The sequence below is a fragment of the Eretmochelys imbricata genome, chromosome 8 (assembly GCF_965152235.1).
Source record: "Eretmochelys imbricata isolate rEreImb1 chromosome 8, rEreImb1.hap1, whole genome shotgun sequence".
NCBI classification, from domain to species: domain Eukaryota; kingdom Metazoa; phylum Chordata; order Testudines; family Cheloniidae; genus Eretmochelys; species Eretmochelys imbricata.
The window spans coordinates 18,001,821-18,011,497 of record NC_135579.1 but is presented as its reverse complement, the minus strand read 5'-3'; positions in this window follow the sequence as shown (position 1 = coordinate 18,011,497).

Below are 9,677 nucleotides of genomic sequence, written 5' to 3'. Positions count from 1 at the left end.
TAGATTTAATAAAAATGGTTATGCTGCATGTTAAGTAGATCTGGCCAGGAATTGGATTTTTCATCTTGTGGGAAATTCCATGATTTCCAAATTTTTTGTGGTCCAAAACGAAACCAAAACATTACAAAATTTCCTGTGAAACAAAATTCCCAAACCCCATTTTTGATCATTTTGATTGAAATGTTTCATTTTGATTAAAACCCAATTAGTTCCAATTTTGATATTTTAAAAACTTTAATATTTTTAATTAAATAAATTAGTTTTGGAACAAAAAAATCAAAATGATCAAAATGCTTGACTTCATTTTTTTTTCAAAATTGAGAAATTTTTATCAAAATAGAATCTTTTCAAAAAATGTCAATTTCAATGAAAATGACATTTTTCATTGAATAGCTGTTTTGACCAAAAAATTGACCAGTCTTAATATTAAACATATATCAACTGATTCATATATATATATACACACAATATATTCATATATATATATGAATCAGAGTCTTAGCTGCAGCTGGATGACAGGTGTGTGTGTGTTTGTGTGTTTGTGTGTGTATTAAAGCATTATTGAACCTCAATACATATTTAATAGTCAAGTATTGTATTTTACACATAATAATAATAATTAATAATCTTTTCAATCTATCTTCAGTGGACATTTGGGAATGTAATGTAAACCATACGAAGGTCAGTTCAGAATAGGCTGGCATCTGTCCAGAAGGGAGTGCATTATTTTAAAATGAAATGTAAATAATACTCCCTTGAGAGAGCATGTTGGAGATTGTTAAAGTGGAATGAAAATAGGATATTGTGCAGCCAAGATGGGCAGAGGTGATCTTGATTTTCTTCTGGATATTTAAAAAAACATGTATATACTGCAACAAATCCATAGTCAGTGGCTCTCTGTTGCTTCAGAATTGCCACATGCTGCATAGCTTGGCTTCTTGGGACTTTGACAGCAGCAGAGCAGAACTCAAGAGCAAATAAAAAGAACACCAAATTTATTATTTTTAAATATTATGACTTTTAAGCCAATCTCTTGATTTTTTTGTGGGGGGGGGCCTGAGTCTCAATTTTTGAACACTTGGGGTTGGCAATGCTGAGTCTCCATTAGTTGTTAACAGTAGAGGGCCTATGTCACTCATTTGAGCAGCGTGGACACCCCCATCCACATTAAAGTATTCAATTTGGCAAGAGAAAGGCTAGTGATGCAGGTCACGTGGCTGAGAGCGTTGCTGATGTAGCACTTGGGTCCTGCTCTGCGTGTTAGGTCCTCAATGCAGCAGCTGAAGTTCCTGCTCCTCACTATGCCAGAGACTGGGAAGTGGGACAGAAAGACAGACTTGAAGCTCACCAGCAAGGAGGGGTAAGGAGTGGGAATTGGGTTGTTGGAGGCTGGGGCTCCTGGGAGGGGATGGTAGGGAAGCTCTCTTGAGGGAGGGAGTAGGTGTAGAGGCTAATGGGCCAGGATGATGGGGTGGACATTGGAGCAGATAAGCCTAGGTCAGGCTCCTACTTCAATGCCAGATGTTTTCTTTCTCTCTCTACTTTTTGGCTTCTTTCTTTCCCCCGCTTACGGAAAAGAGGCCTGCCTTCAATAGCATTCTCTTTCGTCCCCTTTTAAGATTAATAAAACAATAATATAAGTTGTTGGCCATTCTTCCTTGATTCCCTGAGAAAGCAAGTTCTGACCAGGCCCTGGAGATGACGAGCATGACCAGCTGACTTTGTTTCTTTGATTGTATCATTTCTTAATTATTTTTGAGGGGTTTGTTTGGACAAATCTTAAAAATCCCCCTCACTAGCAGGGAAATTTACCTGCAGGAAAAAGAAGGAAAAAAAAAGCAACTGATTTTGTTCAAAACATTTCTGGAGAAATTAATGCAGGCAGCCCATCATAAGCTCATCATCAGCACTCCCACTACAAAAATTGTTTCAGTACCTCTGCTTACTAGGGTTGCCAGGTGTCTGTTTTTTTATCAGAACACCTGGTCGAAAAGGGACTCTGGTGGCTCTAGTTAGCACTGCTGAATGGGCTGTTAAAAGTCCAGTTGACGTGGGGTTGGCAGGCTACCTACGTGGCTCTGTGCATCTTCTGGAAGTGGTGATGTCCCTCGGCTCTTAAGCAGAGGGATGACCGTGGGGGTTCCGTGTACTGCCCCTGCCCCAAATGCTGGCTCTGCAGCTCCCATTGGCTGGGAACCACAGTGTGCAGACCGTCCTGGCTGTGCCTCTGCCTAGGAGCTGAGGATCATGTCGCCACTTGTGGGGAGCCACCTGAGGTGAGCGCCACCCGGAGCCCACACCCCAAAACTCCAGCACCTTAAATCCCCACCCCAGCCCTGAGTCCCCTCCCACATCCAAACTCTCTTCTGGAGCCCGCACCCCCTCCCATGACCCAACTCCCTGCCCCAAACCCCGTCCTGCACCCAAACTCCTTCCAGAACCTGCACCCTGCACCCCCTCCAGTGCCACAACCCCATGCCCCAACCCTCTGCCCCAGCCCTGAGCACCCTCCTGCACCCCAAACCCCTCATTTCTGGCCCCACCCTGGAGCCTGCACCCCAAGCTCAGAGCTTGTACCCCCTCCAACACTCCAACCCCCTGCCTCAGCCTGGAGCCCTCTCCCATACTATGAACCCTTCGGCCCCAGCCTGGAGCCTCCTCCCGCACTCCATAGCCCTCGGCCCCAGCCCAACCCCAGAGCCCACACCCCCAGCCAAGAGCCAAAACCTCCTCCCACACTCCAATCCCCTGCCTCAACCCAGAGCTCCCGCCCATGCTCCAAACCCCATGGCCCCACCCCCCCAGTCTGGAGCCCCCTCCTACACCTCAAACCCCCCATCCTTGGCCCCACCCCAGAGCCTGCACCCCCACCTGATGCCTTCACCCTCACCCCCTGCCCCAGCCTGGTGAAAATAAGTGAGTGAGGGTGGGGAAGAGTGAGCAACAGAGGGAGGGGGGATGGAGTGAGTGGGGGCAGAGCCTTGGAGAAGAGGCGGGCAGGGGCAGGGTCTTGGGTAAGAGGCGGAGAAGGGGCGGGTCAAGTGTGTTCGGTTTTGTGCAATTAGAAAGATGGCAACCCTACTGCTCACATCCTTAAGAGAATCTGGGCTGCAATGCATTCCCCATCCCTAAAAGTCTTGTTGCAGTCAAGGAGGGGATTGGCTGTGATTTAAATTAAAATGTAGAGAGACCAGCTCATGAGGTTTTGTCACGGTTGAACCCAAACCCTGAAATCTCTCTGTCATTTGGCCTCACACCTAGGCTGTAAACCCAGTCTAAACCCAATCCAGTGCAAACATCTCTGGTTTAATCCACAACTGCCTACCTCACATTTCTTACACTATACTGCAGCCATTGCTGCTCTGTGCATGGGGTGATCAGATGTCCCAATTTTATAGGCACAGTCCCAATATTTGGGGCTTTTTCTTACATAGGTGCCTAGTATCCCCCACCCCCAGTCCAGTTTTCAGCTGTGTTGTGAGCTTTTCTCAGATGTCATCTTCAGAACTGCAGCACCTTTGGCAGGCCTGGGGATGGGTTGTACTAATTGCACTAATACCCAAAGCTTGGTATAGGAAGTAGAGGTGAGAGGGCTTGTTAGTTTTTCTTCTTGCCAGCCTCTTCCTTTTCCTGCCAGTTAAGGCCCCATCTCTTTCTCTATTTTCTGCCTCCTGTCATTTTTTCCCCTTTGTGCACTGAAGAATTACAAAATATCCCTCTGGAATTGCCTAACAAAGCCTTAACCTATACAGATAACCTTTATTAAGAAAAGAACAGGTTTGCAAGAAGCAACAGACAAGAGCAGCTGTCTAACCAGCTCCTGCAAGCTGGTCTCAGCTCTCCTCAGCAATTCTTTGCACAGGTCTGACCACAGACTTCAGATACCTAATTAAACACAGATGCAAATGAGAGCATTATTTGCAACAATATATCCCTGTTTATGGTTTCCAGGTGTTTCTAGCCAACAGGAGCCCAACAATTCTTATATTAATGGCCCAGACTTCTGTCTAAAATGGAAGATTGGCCACTGAAGGAAGCATGTTTTTAAAAGTTGACTAATTGGAAAACTACAGTTCCTGACCACATGGTGGAAAAGCTCCGAGTGGGAGGGTTGCAATGGGGTAAAGCCCCCTAACTCAGCATTGAGGTACAGTTTATAGTATAATGGGAGTTAAACTGACTCAAATGTATCCTTATTCCACTGCCTTAAGAGACCAGAGAATCAGCAATCTGTCCCTAAGTGTTTCTTTTAACCTGTTACTGTTATTGAGAGTGACAGAGTCTGAGTTCACAAAAAGAAAAGGAGGACTTGTGGCACCTTAGAGACTAACCAATTTATTTGAGCATAAGCTTTCGTGAGCTACAGCTCACTTCATCAGATGCATCGGATGCTGTAGCTCACGAAAGTTTATGCTCAAATAAATTGGTTAGTCTCTAAGGTGCCACAAGTCCTCCTTTTCTTTTTGCGGATACAGACTACCATGGCTGCTACTCTGAAACCAATCTGACTTCAGTTTTCCAACAGTTAATCCTTACAATTTAGGGAGACTTGGAGAATTAGATACAAATGATCTGATATCAGTCTAATAAATAAAGACAGAATAGAGACCGAGAGAGATGTTCACATGGTTGAAAAATATACAGTATTTTGCAAGATTGTAACATTGTTTCCCTGACTGGCATAGACAGGTTACATTTTCTGGACATCATGTTATAATCATGCCCTAAACCCGTGCTATTTAAGGGCTAGGCTCTATCATGGCTTGGTCCTTAGAAAAAATCGATGTCCATGCTGGTAAGGGAAACTATCCTAGAACCTTGATAACAACCAGTTGTTCTGCTAGCACAATTTACTCATAGTGGAGCATGCCACCGAGAAAACGAAAGATTGGAGTATCTGATTTTGAAAGCAGGCCTCAGCCTGACGCCTGTTTTTGTGGCTGCAGTAACATGCCAGCACAACTGATGTCACTCAGGATATGTCTACAGTGCCATCGGAGGTGTAATCGTAGGCCTATCTGTGCTAGCTTTCATCTAGCTGGCATGGCTAAAAATACCAGCTTCAGCCACCTACCCAGAGTTCCCTTGTACAGCCCACAGCGAAGCCTCTGCCACTGCAGCTTCATTGCTATTGGATAGAATAGCTAAATATATCAAGCTAGATTAAAGCGAATGTGGGTATGCCAATCTGAGCTGCAACGACACCTCTGATAGCAAGGCAGACATACCCTTCGATGTCCACCTCCCTGATTGAGGACTGTGTAAAAACTAAATTGTGAGAACAAAATTAAAATTAAGCTTGAAAGGCACACAAAGGGAAGGCAGGGTTTTATAGCATGGCTGAGTGAGCGGCAGAAACACGATTTGTTTGACTACTCTAATCAGCTGCCCCAGGCTAGTGGAATCAGGAGTTCAGGGGGGAGAGAAATCGAAAAAGCAGAGAGTTACTCAGGTGGGCGGAGAGGGTCCATCATGCTGGAGAGTCTATCAAAGCCCGGGAGTGTGCATTCAGTTCACACACAAACAGAGCAGTTTGCAAAGGATGGAGCTTATTTTGGTTTTCACAGATGCCCACTCTCATGCTGAGGGAAAAGTAGGTCTCTTTTAGAGGCATTTATTTTAAAGAAAAAGAATATCAGAATTTCCTCTTGCTAGCCAGCTGGCAGCGTTCTCCCTATGCTTGTACGCAAGTCATTGCTGAACTCTGAAGCAGTTTACATTTCCCTTCCCTTGCTCCTCCTTGTGTACACTAAAGGAATTTACATGTTCTCAGAAACACTCAAATAGGACCCAACACTTCATCTCTCTGACTTGTTTAACTAGCTCTGATGTGTTTTATGAGTTAGGTTTCTTGCCACTTTGAAGTAATTTTCACTGATCTCTGTTTCTTTGTGGCTTTAAGCCTATGTGCTGTAGTTGCAAATGTGTTTTTTTCTTCTTCTCTGGTGAGCATGACTTCTCAGACCATAATGGGTTTCACTTTCACCAAAGATACCTTCAGTTTCTGAGGATGGAACTGGAGTCTCTCATCACGGGGTTGATTCTGCCAGCTGCTGAGTGCCCTCAACTCCCTTTGATTTCAGGTAGCATCTTGCAGTTCCCTCGTTGTACATGCATAACAAGGGCAATGAGCAAGCAAAGATAAGGAGTTGTTTTCTGGTGGTCTCACTGTATAGGATTCTGCATTTGATTACACCTGTGGCCTTTAACAAGGCTGCATGAGGATAATGGGGACAGAATGTGGCCCTTTTTCTAACAGACATGAACAAAAAGTTTGAATACTAAGGATCTGGGTGTTTAAGCGAATCAAAGAAAAAGGATTGGAAGCTAGTGATAATCATTTAGTGATCTTTTTCACTGACATCAGGACTCATTGGCCATTTCTTGGGAAACTGAATATATCTAATCAGTAGCTACCACTACATAGTAAGAAGTTTCCATAAAAACTTGGCAGGAAAATAGGAGACTAATAGCCACACTTTCAAAAATCTTAGCAGAAGATGCACTTTAGGAAGCTTTGGTTTGGGCATGAGGTGAGCATGTATATTTTTGTTTGGACGGACTGTCAATTTCAGCAGTACATACGGTTGCTATCAGGCTTTAATGCAGGAGAAAAGCTACCTACTTGCAACTACCGGGATTTTGCTTTTGTGACACTTTCATCATAAGAAAGAAGAGTGTAATGAGTCCTTTTGGAAGTGCCACTCTCTGCCCAGTTTTCCTTGGTTCTTGTACACTGTTCTGGACCTTTTGCAGTTACTCTTGCGAAATTTCATTTAACAATTTGCTTCAAAGGGGGGCCCCCATTTTTATGGGGAAAGTGTGTGGAAGTGCACTGTGAGGAGCGATCCATTTTCTGTATGCAAGAGGGGCAGAGTGCCCGCAGCTCCCGTTGATTTTGGACAAAGCCGCCCCTAGGATTCAGCGAATCGGGGTGGCCTCCCCAGGACCCGAGCTTTGGGGGAGCTTGCAGGAGGTGGGTGGCGAGGTGAGGTGGGCAGGCGAGCGGGGTGAGGAGGCGATCAGGGGGGTGAGGGGCAGGGGGGTCAAGGAGGAGCCCCCTCTACCAGATCCTCCCCCCAGTGCCTCCGGCCCGCCGGTGGGCCCCAGCAATCCGTGCCTCCCCCTCCGTCTCAGCGCCTACCATGGGTCAGATGTTTTGTCCGCGGTATCGGAGGCACTGGGGAGGAGGGGAGAGGAGCGAGGGCACAGCATGCTTGGGGGAGGGGGCGGAACTGGGTGGAGAAGAGGCAGGGAGGGGCGGGGTGGGAAGAAGCAGGGTGGGGGTGGGGCCTTGGGGGAAGGGCCTGGGTGCTCCCCCCGGCAGATTAGAAACTTGGCCCCTATGTCCTAGGCCCCGCACCCCCCCAGGGACGGCACATCCAAAAATCACCCTGCCTACTTTTAGGTGCCTAACTTTAAGCACCCAGGTTTGAAAATTTTGGCTGAAGTTCCTTTCTGGAGCAGTGCAAATACTGCAACAAATTTTCCAGGAAAATTATTGTCATGCTGTCTGCAGTGACTCACACCTGTGAGTGCCTATCACAGGCAGACTGTCAAAAACGGGGCAGACACCCCAAACTAGTGATATGTTCTACAATTAGATTTCACCCAGCCACTAGCAAAGGTGAACTCCTGGATCACATAACAGTCTTACCATGGAGTCAGAGACTCTCCAGTCTATCTTGCGACCGGCAAGATAAATTTAGTGATTTAGTGATAAATGGTCATTTACACCAAAAATCACAACTATTCAGGTTGCTTCCAGTCCCAAGAGACCAGTCACTTACCCCAGATCAATTTGTATCTTAGATCACACAACAAAGACAATGCCTGCAGCCAATTCTGTAATTAACTAAAGATTTATTAACTAGGAAACAGAAATCAGAGAATTATTTCAAATAATTCAAATAATGCAAACAGGTTAAAGCAAGCAAACATATGCACACAAATGAGTTCCCATCTATTATTCCTAAAGATGGCCTATGTGGTAATCTATCAATTCAAAATGTCTTTCCAGAGAGACCCTGGGCTAACCTCTGGGGAATCTCTGCCTTCATTTAATGTCTCTGCCCCTATGAGAGTTCAAACAGCAAAGAGACAACATATTGTCTTGTGTCTCTGTTCTATGTTTGCATTCGGCCTTCCAGTCCACAAGATGAGCTTCCTGGCACGTAGCATTTCCAAGGTGCAGTAGGGCCATTCACCAAGCCTTGTGCTGTGCTGTTTCTTAATGGCCCATTTAATCTGGATACGTCTCCTTAATGGGTGAGTGAGGGGACGATTCCTTTGCCTGGTTTCACAAGATCAGAACAAACGTGTTCAAAGTTGTAATAAAGCAAAACTTCCCTATTTCCTTATAGCATGGAATACCAACATGACAAGTGAGATTAATGCATTCAGCAACTTACAAGCATTTCTGAGAGTCTAAACCAGTGGTCCCCAAACTGTGGGGCATGCCCCCCGGGGGGTGGGAAGGAGCATTCAGGAGGGGTATGTGCCAGCCCTCATAGGGGGTGGGGAGGAGTGCCACCCAGCCCTGCTCTGCCCCCGGCTCCGCTCCACCCTCAGCCCAGCTCTGCACTCATTCCCTCTCTGCCCCCAGGCTAGCTTTGCCTATTGCCTTGGCCAGAGCTGGCATGTGTTTTACCAGTGTCATAATTATCAATTCATGTCAACCCAGTTCACACAGCTTTTGTGCTCCCTCTCCGTTAATGATAACAAATAAGTTCACTGGCAGGAATGTTTGTGGAACCAACAGAATATTAAGAGACTATTCAGGGACGCCAGCTGTTGAAGGTATAAGTATGCACATGGGAAAACTCATTCCAAGATGTAAGGAACTATCCAGGCAGGAAGGAGAAACAGCAAGGGGCATAGACTATAAAACCAGACCTGGAAGCCTGGGTATGTACTCCAGCTGTTAGGTCAGGTTGCCGTGCTTCAGTGCCATTGTTGTTTGAGCTAGTTAGATCAAAGGTAGCTCAGGCATGTCTACATATGATGCAATCACACCTTTGAGTTAAACATAGACACACCCCTTGACTCTGTAAAACACCTAGCACAAAGGGATGCAGATCTTGGTTGCTACTTTAATAGAAGTAATAAAGCGTAATAATAATTTTTGAATAAATTATTTGCTCATCTATAGTTCTGACTCCTGACATGTGAACATTTAAAGGTCCCATGACACTCTGTGTAAGGGTAGAGTGATGTTCTAGTGATGTTGCAGTGATGTTCTTAGCCTAAATGTCCTCTACGTGCACACTTTTGCACTGTACTTTGCACTGTTTTGCACCTCCTTCCTAGTGCAGGAGTGGCTGGATTTTACTGATACTATATTATTTGGGGAGCGTATTTGGATGAAAGGTATTATCTACATGTAAAAGGTGATTTTTATGTGGCTACAGCAAAGTGTGCCTTGGTGGGGTTAGTGATTATATTCAGCATTCTATAAGCTTATCCAAAGAAGCAAAGTTGATCTACCATCTCATCTTTCTAATCTAGCACTGGGCAAATGTTTTAAGAGGATGACCTAATCCACTCAAAGCAGCTGTATTTAGGTAGGAAAAACCCCAACTTAACATTACGATTTAGGTTCAGCACTTGTTCTGTAAACATCACAATCTCATTGCATTAGGAGGATGTCTAAGTTGTGATACATTGTGTACAAATTG